The sequence below is a fragment of the Anoplopoma fimbria genome, chromosome 1 (assembly GCF_027596085.1).
Source record: "Anoplopoma fimbria isolate UVic2021 breed Golden Eagle Sablefish chromosome 1, Afim_UVic_2022, whole genome shotgun sequence".
Lineage (NCBI taxonomy): Eukaryota > Metazoa > Chordata > Actinopteri > Perciformes > Anoplopomatidae > Anoplopoma > Anoplopoma fimbria.
The window spans coordinates 29,324,291-29,336,488 of record NC_072449.1 but is presented as its reverse complement, the minus strand read 5'-3'; the positions used below and the strand labels follow the sequence as shown (position 1 = coordinate 29,336,488).

Genomic DNA, 12,198 nt, shown 5'->3' with positions numbered 1-12,198 from the left:
CTGTGTTGCCCACACACACACACACACACACACACACACACACACACACACACACACACACACACACACACACACACACACACACACACACACACACACACACACACACACACACACACACACAGTTCATTAAAGTACAACAAATTTCTTCTTCTTCCTCATTCTCTTCTACCTCCTCCTCGTCTTCAAAGTCATCTTCTTCTTCCTGCTCCTCTTTAAAATGTTCTTCTTTGTCCTGCTCCTCTTCTTCTTTTTTGATAAATGATGAGTGCAAATCATTTTTTGAGCAAAAATCTCGACTCACCAACTCACCCAATGTGAGGTTTTGTGAGTAACCATGACAATAAAGCAAATGTATGCACTAAAACTATTTTTTTTAGTAGTAGATGTTAATGTGTAGAGGGATCATCACAGAATACGACTCTGCTGAAAATTCAATGAGAATAATATTTAATTCATACCAAACCCTAATCTGCTGTCATTAATAAGTGGGTTATTATTCACTATTAAACCCCTCAGAGTTTAGCTTCATTGCCATCATTGTTAACATTCTTATTAGACGGACTGGGGAGGTTTAGCTCCTTATTAGCTTCGTCTGTTTTAGTCTAGGCTGAAGCATCAGCAACCTTTACAACATGAAGATCAGCCTGAAAGTCCAAAGTGGTGCTCTCTAAACCGGCTTTGTCTGTCTGTCCGTTTTCATCAGGTGAAACACACATACAATAAGTCACACTGCTTGTGCGTGTCATTTACTTGGCAGACATATGCGAGAGTAATTGTGTTTCATGGCTGCAAGATCAATTATTCCTGTGGAGCTTGCCGATATCTGATGAATGCTGACGGCAACACGCACATTAAAGTATGTTGGATTCTTACCATAGACTGTATAAAATATGGAGCAGAAGGCAACCTACGGTTCTGAAGAGTGAAGCCAATTCTGAAGTGTCTTAAACGTGCATTGTCTCTACTGACCAGCAGAGGGCGACTGCTCCGATTGGAAAAAGAAGTCAGATTGTATAGCAGTGTAAGAGAAAATGAAAATTCTCACTTGGTTTATTACCTTATTTATTACAGCATGATGTTCATTTAGTAAATTATGATCCCATTTAGGGGAAAAAAGAACATAAAGCAGGGTATGCTTTTGGGCGGGGCTACCTTGTGATTGACAGGTCGCTACCAGAGCTGTACACTGTGTTTTTACGTCACTTCTCCGTCGTCCAAATATGGTCACTTCCATTCATTGGTTGCAAAAAAGCAAAGATGGCGACGGCCATAAACCAGAATCTCAACAGCCAAACTGACAAACTAATTTCTTTAAAAACGTCCACAAACCAATGGGTGACGTCAAGATGACTGCGTCCACTTCTTATATACGGTCTATAATATGGACATAATCTTTGTGACGTCGCCCATAGGTTTCTGAAGAGCCATTGTGAAGCCCCCATACATGTGTCATGAACGGGGATTATGGGCTCCAAAAAATATATTATTTCGAGTCCCAAAAACTTTTTTTGTACCAGACTGTAAACATATTTATTCCAGCTGCAGGCATTTTAACATGAGGGTCTATGGGGTCTGGCTTGCTTTTGAAGCCAGACTCAAATATATGTCTGTAAAAAAGATATCCTGATGTTGGCATTTGGAAACATCATGTGCATCATTACAGCCCCCCCAACTGACAGAGAAATTAAATCACAAACGTCACGCAGACTGGAGAGGGAGAGAGAGAGAGAGAGAGAGAGAGAGAGAGAGAGAGAGTGCATGTAGAGGGCAAACTGACGCGCTTGACTGCCCATATTTCAAACGTGGGGATCGTGTTGGGGAGTGAAGGTGCTGTTCTCGTCTTTCTGTTAAACAGGAGGTGAGAACACGACATCAAACGCCCCCCCCCTGGGGGAAGGGACAAGATGAGAGAGAGAGAGACGGAAAGAATGAGAGAGACGGATCTACGCCTGAGAGTGATGAGGCTGAGAAATGAAATCAGGAAAGAGACTCTGGAAACAAATCTGACAAAGTCTCTCAATCTCAAAGAGAGAGATTAGGAAGTGAGACAGAAACAGGGGAAGGGAGAAATTACAGAAAAGGTGAAAGAAGTTAATGAAGTTAGAACTAGTTAATGTCTTAGTTGACTGGTAGTTTGTACTGGGGTACGTGTTTGTCTTCAAATGCTATGCCAACGTCAGCCGAGCAGGAGAAGCGTTAAATGCAACAGCAGCAGCAGTATTACATACTGAATGTTTTTTTGCTGTTATCTCCCAATGCATATCTGGAAAATCAACAAAGTTTGATAACAAAAAATAAAGAAAAAATGAAGCTGCAGCACCAACGAGATCTATATGGCTTCCTGCTCCTCACCTTCAACATTTCACAGAGCATTTATTTATTCTTCTTAATCATCGAGAGTTTGAGTGACCCTGTGTAGTTTGCACACTGTTCCTGACTGATTTTAATGCATCGCTACACTGTTTCTCTATAATATGCCAACTTCACTGTTTTGATTCAAAGTAGTTTTCCTTCTGCTTTACATGTGAGAGGAAGAGACGGGACGTGAGGGAATCCCTCTGGCTAGAACAGCAGAGAGAAGAAAATATAACTAGTTTGACAGTGAGAGACATGAAGGGGTATTTATAGATAATAGTATTATAGCTGCTTCACTGGTTACGTCACATAGACTGGAGGAGAGAACACGGGACGAAGAGGTGAAGAGGAGGATGAAGAGAGGCCGTGCAGACATGTGGGTCATAGAAGGAGGGAAAGATTGAAGCAGAAAAGAGAAGGATGAGGATGGTAAAGGAGGAGAGTGAAGAGGGGGGAGGAAGACGAAGCAAGGAAGGGAGCAGGACTCAGGAGTAGAAGTATGACACGGGGAAGGAAGCAAGAGGGATGAAGAGCAGGAAGGAAAGGAGAGACGGACGAAGAGGAGGATGGTAATGAAAGATACATATGGGGAGGAAAAAAGGAAGAGGAGGATGGTAATGAAAGACACATATGGGGAGGATGAAAGAAGGAGGAGGATGGCACAAGTAAAGAGAGATGAATGAAGAAGAAGTATTGAGGAAGGACGAGGAAAGAAAGCAGACTGATCTCATGAGAGAGAGTCGGCCTTTTTCTATCTCTGAATATGTGGAAGTGTTTTGCGGTAGGAAGGGGATGTGTGATGTCTGTAAAAAAGATATCCTGATGTTGGCATTTGGAAACATCATGTGCATCATTACAGCCCCCCCAACTGACAGAGAAATTAAATCACAAACGTCACGCAGACTGCAGAGCCAGCTGCAACTACTGATAGTTACCATTTCTGATTAATTTAAAGATTATTTGGTTGAGTGATTAAGTTGCCAGAAGTAATAAAATGAATCACGTACCATTTAAAAGGAAATGCAATGAAGTGAGAAAGGGTTGAGAAGCAAATGTTTGATCATACATTATTAAAATGTATTTTCTGTGGACTGACCGATCAATTAATCAAAGATTTTTAAAAAAAATACATATTGAACCTGCACTGGGAAACTTAAATATGTTTTTAATAAACTTCACCACAGACAAATAAACTATTTTGCTAGTTTGCTTCAAAAAAAGCTTCTAATCTGTCATCCGAAATGGTCACAAAATCTGTATCGATAATAACCACTAATTTAGCACAGCCCATCTCTGGAAACTTCAGTGACTGCTTATAGTGTTTAAAGGTGCCATGTGTATGTTCTGGTCAGCTCTTACACATTGCACCTTTAAAAAGGCCTTTACCCACCGGGGGGCGTGGCGGAAAAACAACATGAAAATGGACAACACTGTGGGGACATCGACAAAATGGAAGTTTGAAAAATGTGGTTCTCCTAATTCTTGGGCCCAAACTATTTAGATGTAAATAAAATATGAATTATACAACTTATCCTTATACAACGGTTTGTTTGATATCTTACGAGAAGTTTTCAAACAAAAGCCAGAAACGCGTGTCGATTTCTGCATGTTTAATGCATACAGTCTTTTCAAAATAAATTTCCGTCTTCACAGCAAACAACTTAGTTAGGTTTATGCAACAAAACTACTAAGTTAGGTTTAGAAAAAAATCATTAAATACTTAGTTAGGTTTAGGAAAAGATCATTGTCTGTGTTTGAATTACTACGGAATTCCCTGACAAATAAATCCACTTGACTTCTGGTTCACACGGGGAATGAACCGCCGTCTCCTGTTAAAGAAGGAAAGTAGAAAAACATCAACGTAACAGCTGATAAACTGGTCAGCTGTGTTGTAAGTTGAAGAAATGAGGAAGAGTCTGACATTTACCAGAAACTATTAAGGGAGGAATTTAGACTTGAGGTGTTTAATCAAATGCTTATCTCTCTCTCTCTCTCTTCTCTCTCTCTCTCTCTCTCTCTCTCTCTCTCTCTCTCTCTCTCTCTCTCTCTCTCTCTCTCTCTCTCTCTCTCTCTCTCTCTCTCTCTCTCTCTCTCTCTCTCTCTCTCTCTCTCTCTCTCTCTCTCTCTCTCTCTCTCTCTCTCTCTCTTCTCTCTCTCTCTCTCTCTCTCACACTCACACACTGTGTATGAACCCATTCCCCTTGGTCATGTGTTGACCAAACACTGTTGGTGGAGACAGGGTCACCTCAGTCATGTGGTGAAAACACACACTCATGTGTTCATCTCCCAGCAGACACACTATCCAACAATAACAGTGTGTGTGATCATGTAATGAGGTAATGCACACACACACACACACACACACACACACACACACACACACACACACACATTATCTCTCCATGGATGCAAGGCTGCAGGGTGTGAACACAATACTTCAACACAGAAATATTCAGACACATACACACACACAAATGGTTGAGACTGAGGTGTGACAGACAACCTTCCTCTCCACTCTCTCACTCTTCTCCCTCACATCTTCACATTGAGTTTCAGCTGCTCGTGTGTGTGCTATACTGAAGGGCAGATTAAAAGTGTGTTTGTGTGTGTCTGTGTGTGTGTGTTACTGGGAGCCGTGGCGGGTCCCAATGAGTGGGTGGTTCCTCCACCATATGGTCTCTGGGCTATACACACACACACACACACACACACACACACACACACACACACACACACACACACACACACACACACACACACACACACACACACACACACACACACACACACACACACACACACACACACACACGATGTCAGCTCTCAAGAAGCTGGGATTTGGCCTGGACCGTCTTCACCGTTAGACGCAATCCTCGCAGTTATATTTTCATATTCAGGGTCATGTGCTGAGAGATTTCTGTAAAAATGTTAAACAGTTATTGGATTTATCGAAATCTGATCAAAATCGACACGTGGCCTGCTGCAATTTTTCAAATGGCAAAGCGCAATATTTATGTGTGAGGAATTTGTGTCAAACTACCATTATAAAAAGGGCTGTGTATTGGCAAGCACCTCACGATACGTATCGCAATACATGTGTCACGATACGATATATAGCGCGATATATTGCGATACGATACCATTCAATAGAGTCTATTGCGGCGAATCGGGATCACATAGTTCTTCTCTACAGTAACGGCTGCTTGCTTGTGAAACGCATGTTGTGATTTTGGCCAGGTCATGTGACAGGCCGAGAGGTCACTGGCTTTTTTTTTGGTTTAAAAAAAGAAAAAACGCGATAGTAAGCTATATCAATATTTTTGCACAGCCCTTAATCTAAATGAATATTGTGGAGCTGCAGAGATGTCCTGGCCTACACATTGTACTCTACAGACTTCACAAAACATCTGTTTCGGTACAGATCCATGCAAAAATCACACAATCATTATTTTAGCATGTTTTCAATAATGATGTCAAAGTCGACATTCGCTCTAATAACTGTCAAAATAATCACAATTAGGTATGTTCAGCTGGACTCTTCACTGATCCGTCTGTTCTCTGCCGGTAAAGAGGGCGTGTCATTCAGGGAACTCCTGTTAAATCAAGCTTCAGTATCATTTCACATCTCGGTGGTTTCCGTGGTTGAACAAGTTGATCCACCATTGTCTCCCTGTACAGTCTCTGTATCCGTGTGTGCAGCCTTTTAAAGCATGTATGGAGAGTGCTCTGAGACAGCTTGTGTAGTGTTTCTAATGTCTGGGGGCTCTTTAACAGGTGGAGGGGGAACCTGCAGTACAACAGACAGTAAACAGCTTCTGACTGCAGCAAACACTCTCAGACGGATCAGAAAACTAATCATATTACACACATGTTATCCCTGAATAGAGCTCCACCTGTAAACTCCTCTTCCTCTCCTGACTCCTCAATGAAACTGAAGCGAGGAGGAATATTTTAATCCTCTCTCCATGTCTGCTCATCATGATCACACATGCCAGCAGTAATAGTGATCCCTCTCCTTCTATCAATGGCTTAGAGAAGCGCCTCCTTTGATTTGCCTTCTCATCAACGAAGTGGATGAAACTCTTAAAAGACAATATGGACCACAGCTTTCGTTTGGATTCATGGAGGGAAGAGGAGGGAGCGTGTAGTTTTGTGCCGTCTAGACGCCGCACTCAGCAGCTCCAGCAGACAGACTATCCATTATTCAGCTGCTGGCAGCATTCTGGCTGCTCAACGGCCAATAGTAATGTTTCTATTGATGCTGTGTGTGAGTGTGTACGTGGCAAAGAATAATATTCATCTCAACGAGTAATTTAGTTCATTATTGACTGTAGAAATCTGCCGCCATGTTTCTACAGTAACAGAACCAGGAGGCAGCCTCTGGCTCTGAAAAGTGAACCCAATGTGGAGGTGTCTTAAAACGTGCATTTTCTCTAACCCTCCATAAAGCAGAGTATGCTTTAGGGCGGGGCTACCTTGTGATTGACAGGTAGCTACCAGAGCGGTAAACGGTGTCTCTACGTCACTCCTTTTCAGTATGATAGTATTTCACTTTCCTCCCAGGAGTTAGATAACTCATATCTATGTCTGTACGGTATGAATATGAAGCTACAGTCAGCAGCCAGTTAGCTTAGCTTAGCACAAAGACTGGAAACATGGGGAAACAGCTAACCTGCACCTCCATCCCATGGAGTAGATATTGTAATCAATAGCTTTGGTAGTGTGAGGAGGACTTTGGGTTCATGAGCTGCCTCCATGACGAGCACCAAAGAACATGTGGCCAAAGTGCTGTCTTTAAACATCAAACTTGAAGGTAGAATACATTCATCTAAGCTGCAGCTAGAAACAATTGATTATTTTTCTCCATTAGCTGATTCATCTTTGGATATATAAAATCAAAAGGAAATAGAAAAATGGCCAAGGGGATGACATCCATTTTGTTGTTTCCTGTGACGATCAGTCCAGACACTGTTTACTATCACATGACATAAAGAAACAGAGCCAATCCTCACAACTGACGAGCCGGAACAGGAATATTTGGAACAATTAATCAATCAAAACATTGATTTACTTTTTTAGATGATTAATATATGAATCAACTCTGTACCAATGAAGTAAATAACAGTAATTTAGGTTTTACTCCTAAAAGTTAATATCAACAATGGATCACATGAGTGCTTTTATGTGAAGGTGTTCCCTCGTACTGATGAACCCACAGAGGACTGTTGTTTCCCTGATTTCACTGTTTTCAGAGGAAAAGTTGTAAAAGCCAGACAGCAGACAGACAGTTAGAGACCAGCTGATGGAGATAGCGGAGCATTTAGCAGCTAAAGAGAGTGAATGTTGGACATATATGCATCAGGTGGACACAAACACCACTCCAAAATGAAGGAATATGTTGCTCTGAACGGGATGAATGTGTGAATAAGCAACTGTTTGCTTACACGTTCACCAGGGAGTGTTGTGCAGTGGTTGCAGGACAAAACCAATGTAGCCGACATAATGTCAGAAATGTAATCAGGTTTTGTGTGTGTGTGTGTGTGTGTGTGTGTGTGTGTGTGTGTGTGTGTGTGTTTCAGTAAATAGCTCTATTGTAGGTCAGCAGGTCAAAACTTACTGTCTCTGGGTTAAAAATAACTCTGATGACAGGTGAGACAGAGCCCAAAGATTGGCCAAAAAGAAAACATACATACATACACACTGTTCTCATCAAGAAGCCAAGCCAAACACCACAGTAGCCAAATGGGTCATTAACCTCTCTCTCTCTCTCTCTCTCTCTGTGTTAAAGCAACAACTGGGTGGCCTCATGCTTCACATGGGGTCATAAAAAGACTCCTTTGGCCACTCCCTAGTCTCCATGGCAACCACTGCGCCACCACTGCCATTAAACCATAATCCAATAGATCAAGCAATCAGGAAGAGTACAAGTTTCAGTTTACAATGAAATTAGACAACGAAGCGCAGAAAATCTTAACATTTACAAATCTGAAATGAGGGAATTTTTACCAGTTTTTTGCTTGAAAAATGCTTGAAAAACGTCATTAGAATAATTAATTTATCATTCTTTGGTGTAAATGTAAATGAGCATTGACACAACGTCCTCAACTCAATATAAGAAAGATGTTATTAATTCATATGTGGGAACTATCAAATATTGAACAGAATTAATAAATTGAATATTCTCCAACACACTCACTTCAGTTGGGTCTAACCTCCCTGATTGTTCAACTAGGCTCCATTCCAATTCACACACATATGTGAACTACAGCGGAGGTTTTTAAACTGAGGTGCTGGAACTCTCAGGGTTTTTTGGAGGTACACGGTAAAAAAAACGACAAGGCTGTAAATATCACAGTCACTTAAACCGACAAGAAATAATCCAGATTCGAGCGGCGGCTCACTCTCTCCATTGGATTCCCCTCATACAGGTGTGAAGCTCAATAGGACGACAACATCTGGCATCACACTGAGTCCAGTACTGACTATATGTGTGTTTCTTTATTCAGGTAATACATGTTTTTTGTTCTGCCACCAACACTCCTTAAACCAGCCTCCTTGGAGCTTTTCATTATCCAGGAAACTGGTCACTCAGATGAGGAAAATAACTTTTTATAACAGGGAGCAAAAGGCGATGTCAGCCTAACTCAGCTGTATGAACTGACGGAAGGACAGAGAGACAAGAGCCCCAGTACATTAATGACAGATTACTGTGAACGCATCACAGAAAACTACAAGTTTACAGCGATTAATGCTACAGCAGGTGATGTGAATCTGCAGCAGGAAGCCTTACAGTAATATTAACAGTGGTGGAAGAAGTACTCAGATATTTTACTTGTGTAAAAGTAGCACTACCACAGTGTAGAAATACCCCGTCACAAGTGAAAGTCCTGCAATCAAATATTTACTTAAATATAAGTGAAAAAGTGTTATCATCAAAATATACTTAAAAGTACCAAAAGTAAAAGTACTCATTGTGAAGAATCTCCCATTTCAGAATAATGGAGCTATATTCTATTGTTGGATTATAATCATGGATGCATTCGTGTGCTCATCACTCTAATGTTGCATCTAGTAAAAGTGGAGCTGCCTTTATATACTTAAAATTATACTGGTCAATTTCCTCCTAGGATTCCATCATTTATTCATAAAGGATTTGTTTATTATTTTCTGTTTAATTTATTTTCATCTGCAAGGTAACAAATGACTAAAGTCTTGAATAAATGCGGTAAAAGTAAAAGTACAAATACAATGTTTTGCCTCTTGAGATGTAATGGAAGAGAAGTTGAATGTAGTAGAAAGTGAATATGCTAAATGAAAGTATAATTACTTCAAATTTGTACTTAAGATGTATTAAGAATAGTTACTTTGCACCACTGAATATTACTATATTACACTCATATTACACAGATAATGTACGAGATGGTATGAGTGGGTTGAACACTTAAACCCTGGCTACTTGTTATAACTTATTACAAGAGCTTAGAAATAAACTAAATCATTTCAGAGATCTGCAGTGGATCAGTTCCTTCTCTTCTGTAGAAAGATGAATCATGTCAGAGGTATCCATCGAGGTACATGTTTGGAGCTAAGGTGAATTTATTCCATCCAGTCATTCATTCATTCATTCATTCATTCATTCATTCATTCGTTGACCGGCAGAAACTCCCATGTTATCACAGCCAGCTGGTAAAACTGTGAGGACACCGGTGTAATAAAACAATAAAAGAATAATAATAATAACGGCACCGAGCATCCACCATCCGACTGTTTAACCTCGTCGTGGCTGACGGGCCTGCGTGGTCCCGGGGCGTTGATGTGAAATGACTGTAATGTACTGTAATGTACTGTAATGTACTGTAATGTACTGTAATGTAATGTACTGTAATGTAATGTACTATGTAATGTAATGTACTGTAATGTACTGTAATGTAATGTACTAATGTAATGTAATGTACTGTAAATGTAATGTACTGTAATGTAATGTACTGTAATGTAATGTACTGTAATGTAATGTACTGTAATGTACTGTAATGTAATGTACTGTAATGTAATGTAATGTACTGTAATGTACTGTAATGTAATGTAATGTACTGTACTGTAATGTAATGTACTGTAATGTACTGTAATGTAATGTAATGTAATGTAATGTACTGTAATGTAATGTACTGTAATGTACTGTAATGTACTGTAATGTACTGTAATGTAATGTACTGTAATGTAATGTAATGTAATGTAATGTAATGTACTGTAATGTAATGTAATGTAATGTACTGTAATGTAATGTAATGTACTGTAATGTAATGTACTGTAATGTACTGTAATGTAATGTAATGTACTGTAATGTACTGTACTGTAATGTATGTAATGTAATGTAATGTACTGTAATGTAATGTAATGTAATGTAATGTAATGTAATGTACTGTAATGTAATGTACTGTACTGTACTGTAATGTAATGTAATGTACTGTAATGTATGTAATGTAATGTACTGTACTGTAATGTAAATGTACTGTATGTAATGTAATGTGTAATGTAATGTACTGTAATGTAATGTACTGTAATGTACTGTAATGTAATGTAATGTACTGTAATGTACTGTAATGTAATGTAATGTAATGTAATGTACTGTAATGTAATGTAATGTAATGTAATGTACTGTAATGTAATGTAAATGTACTGTAATGTAATGTAATGTAATGTACTGTACTGTACTGTAATGTAATGTACTGTACTGTAATGTACTGTAATGTACTGTAATGTACTGTAATGTAATGTAATGTACTGTAATGTACTGTAATGTATGTAATGTACTGTAATGTAATGTATGTAATGTACTGTACTGTAATGTAATGTAATGTAATGTACTGTAATGTAATGTAATGTACTGTAATGTAATGTAATGTATGTATGTATGGATGCAGATACAGAATAGCAGTCAGCCTACAGTAACCCATTAACTCCTTCCTTCCTTCCTTCCTTCCTTCCTTCCCCTTCCTTCCTCCTCCTTCCTTCCTTCCTTCCTTCCTCCTCCTTCCTTCCTTCCTTCCTTCCTTCCTTCCTTCCTCCCCCTTCCTTCCTTCCTTCCTTCCTTCCTTCCTTCCTTCCCTCCTTCCCTTCCTTCCTTCCTTCCTCCTCCCTTCCTTCCTTCCTTCCTTCCTTCCTTCCTTCCTTCCTTCCTTCCTTCCTTCCTCCCTCCTTCCCCTCCTCCTTCCCTCCCTCCTCCCTCCTTCCTCCCCTCCTCCTTCCTTCCTCCCTCCCTCCTTCCTTCCTTCCCTCCCCTTCCTTCCTCCTCCTCCCCTTTCCTTCCTTCCTTCCTTCCTTCCTTCCTTCCTTCCTCCTTCCTTCCTCCCCCTCCTCCTTCCTTCCTTCCTTCCTCCTCCTTCCTTCCTTCCTTCCTTCCTTCCTCCCTTCCCTTCCTTCCTTCCTCCCTTCCTTCCTTCCTTCCTTCCTTCCTTCCTTCCTTCCTTCCTTCCTTCCTTCCTTCCTTCCTTCCTTCCTTCCTTCCTCCCATCCTTCCTTCCTTCCTCCTTCCTCCTTCCTTCCTTCCTTCCTTCCTTCCTTCCTTCCTTCCTCCCCTCCCTCACACACCCTGCTGAGGACCTGATGATCGGCTCGTTTAAGGTGTTGAGGAGTAAAGTGGATAAAGCTCACTCACCACTTGTCTGGTTGCAAAATGTGAAAAGAGTCCCAGAGTGCGGCGTGCTAACGTAACGTGATAACGTGATAACGTGATAACGTGATAATCTTCTGATAATAACCGGGACACACCGTCTCGTGTATTGGGCGGAACTCTCGCTGTCCTCCCGGTTCAGCTCCTGGCTGGATAACTCACCGTGTCCA

General features: G+C 40.5%; 1 protein-coding gene across 4 annotated transcripts in view; it reads right to left on the bottom strand.

Moving 5' to 3' along the window:
* pak1 (p21 protein (Cdc42/Rac)-activated kinase 1) overlaps positions 1–12,198 on the bottom strand; it is a 53,833-nt gene extending 41,635 nt beyond the window's left edge. For 3 of the 4 annotated variants that reach the window (XM_054622167.1, XM_054622440.1, XM_054622375.1), the window contains exon 1: positions 12,014–12,165. The gene's annotated coding sequence lies outside the window, so the exon portion shown is untranslated. Of the gene's footprint in view, positions 1–12,013 lie in introns of all 4 variants that reach the window. The other variant, XM_054622224.1, reaches the window with a different exon arrangement.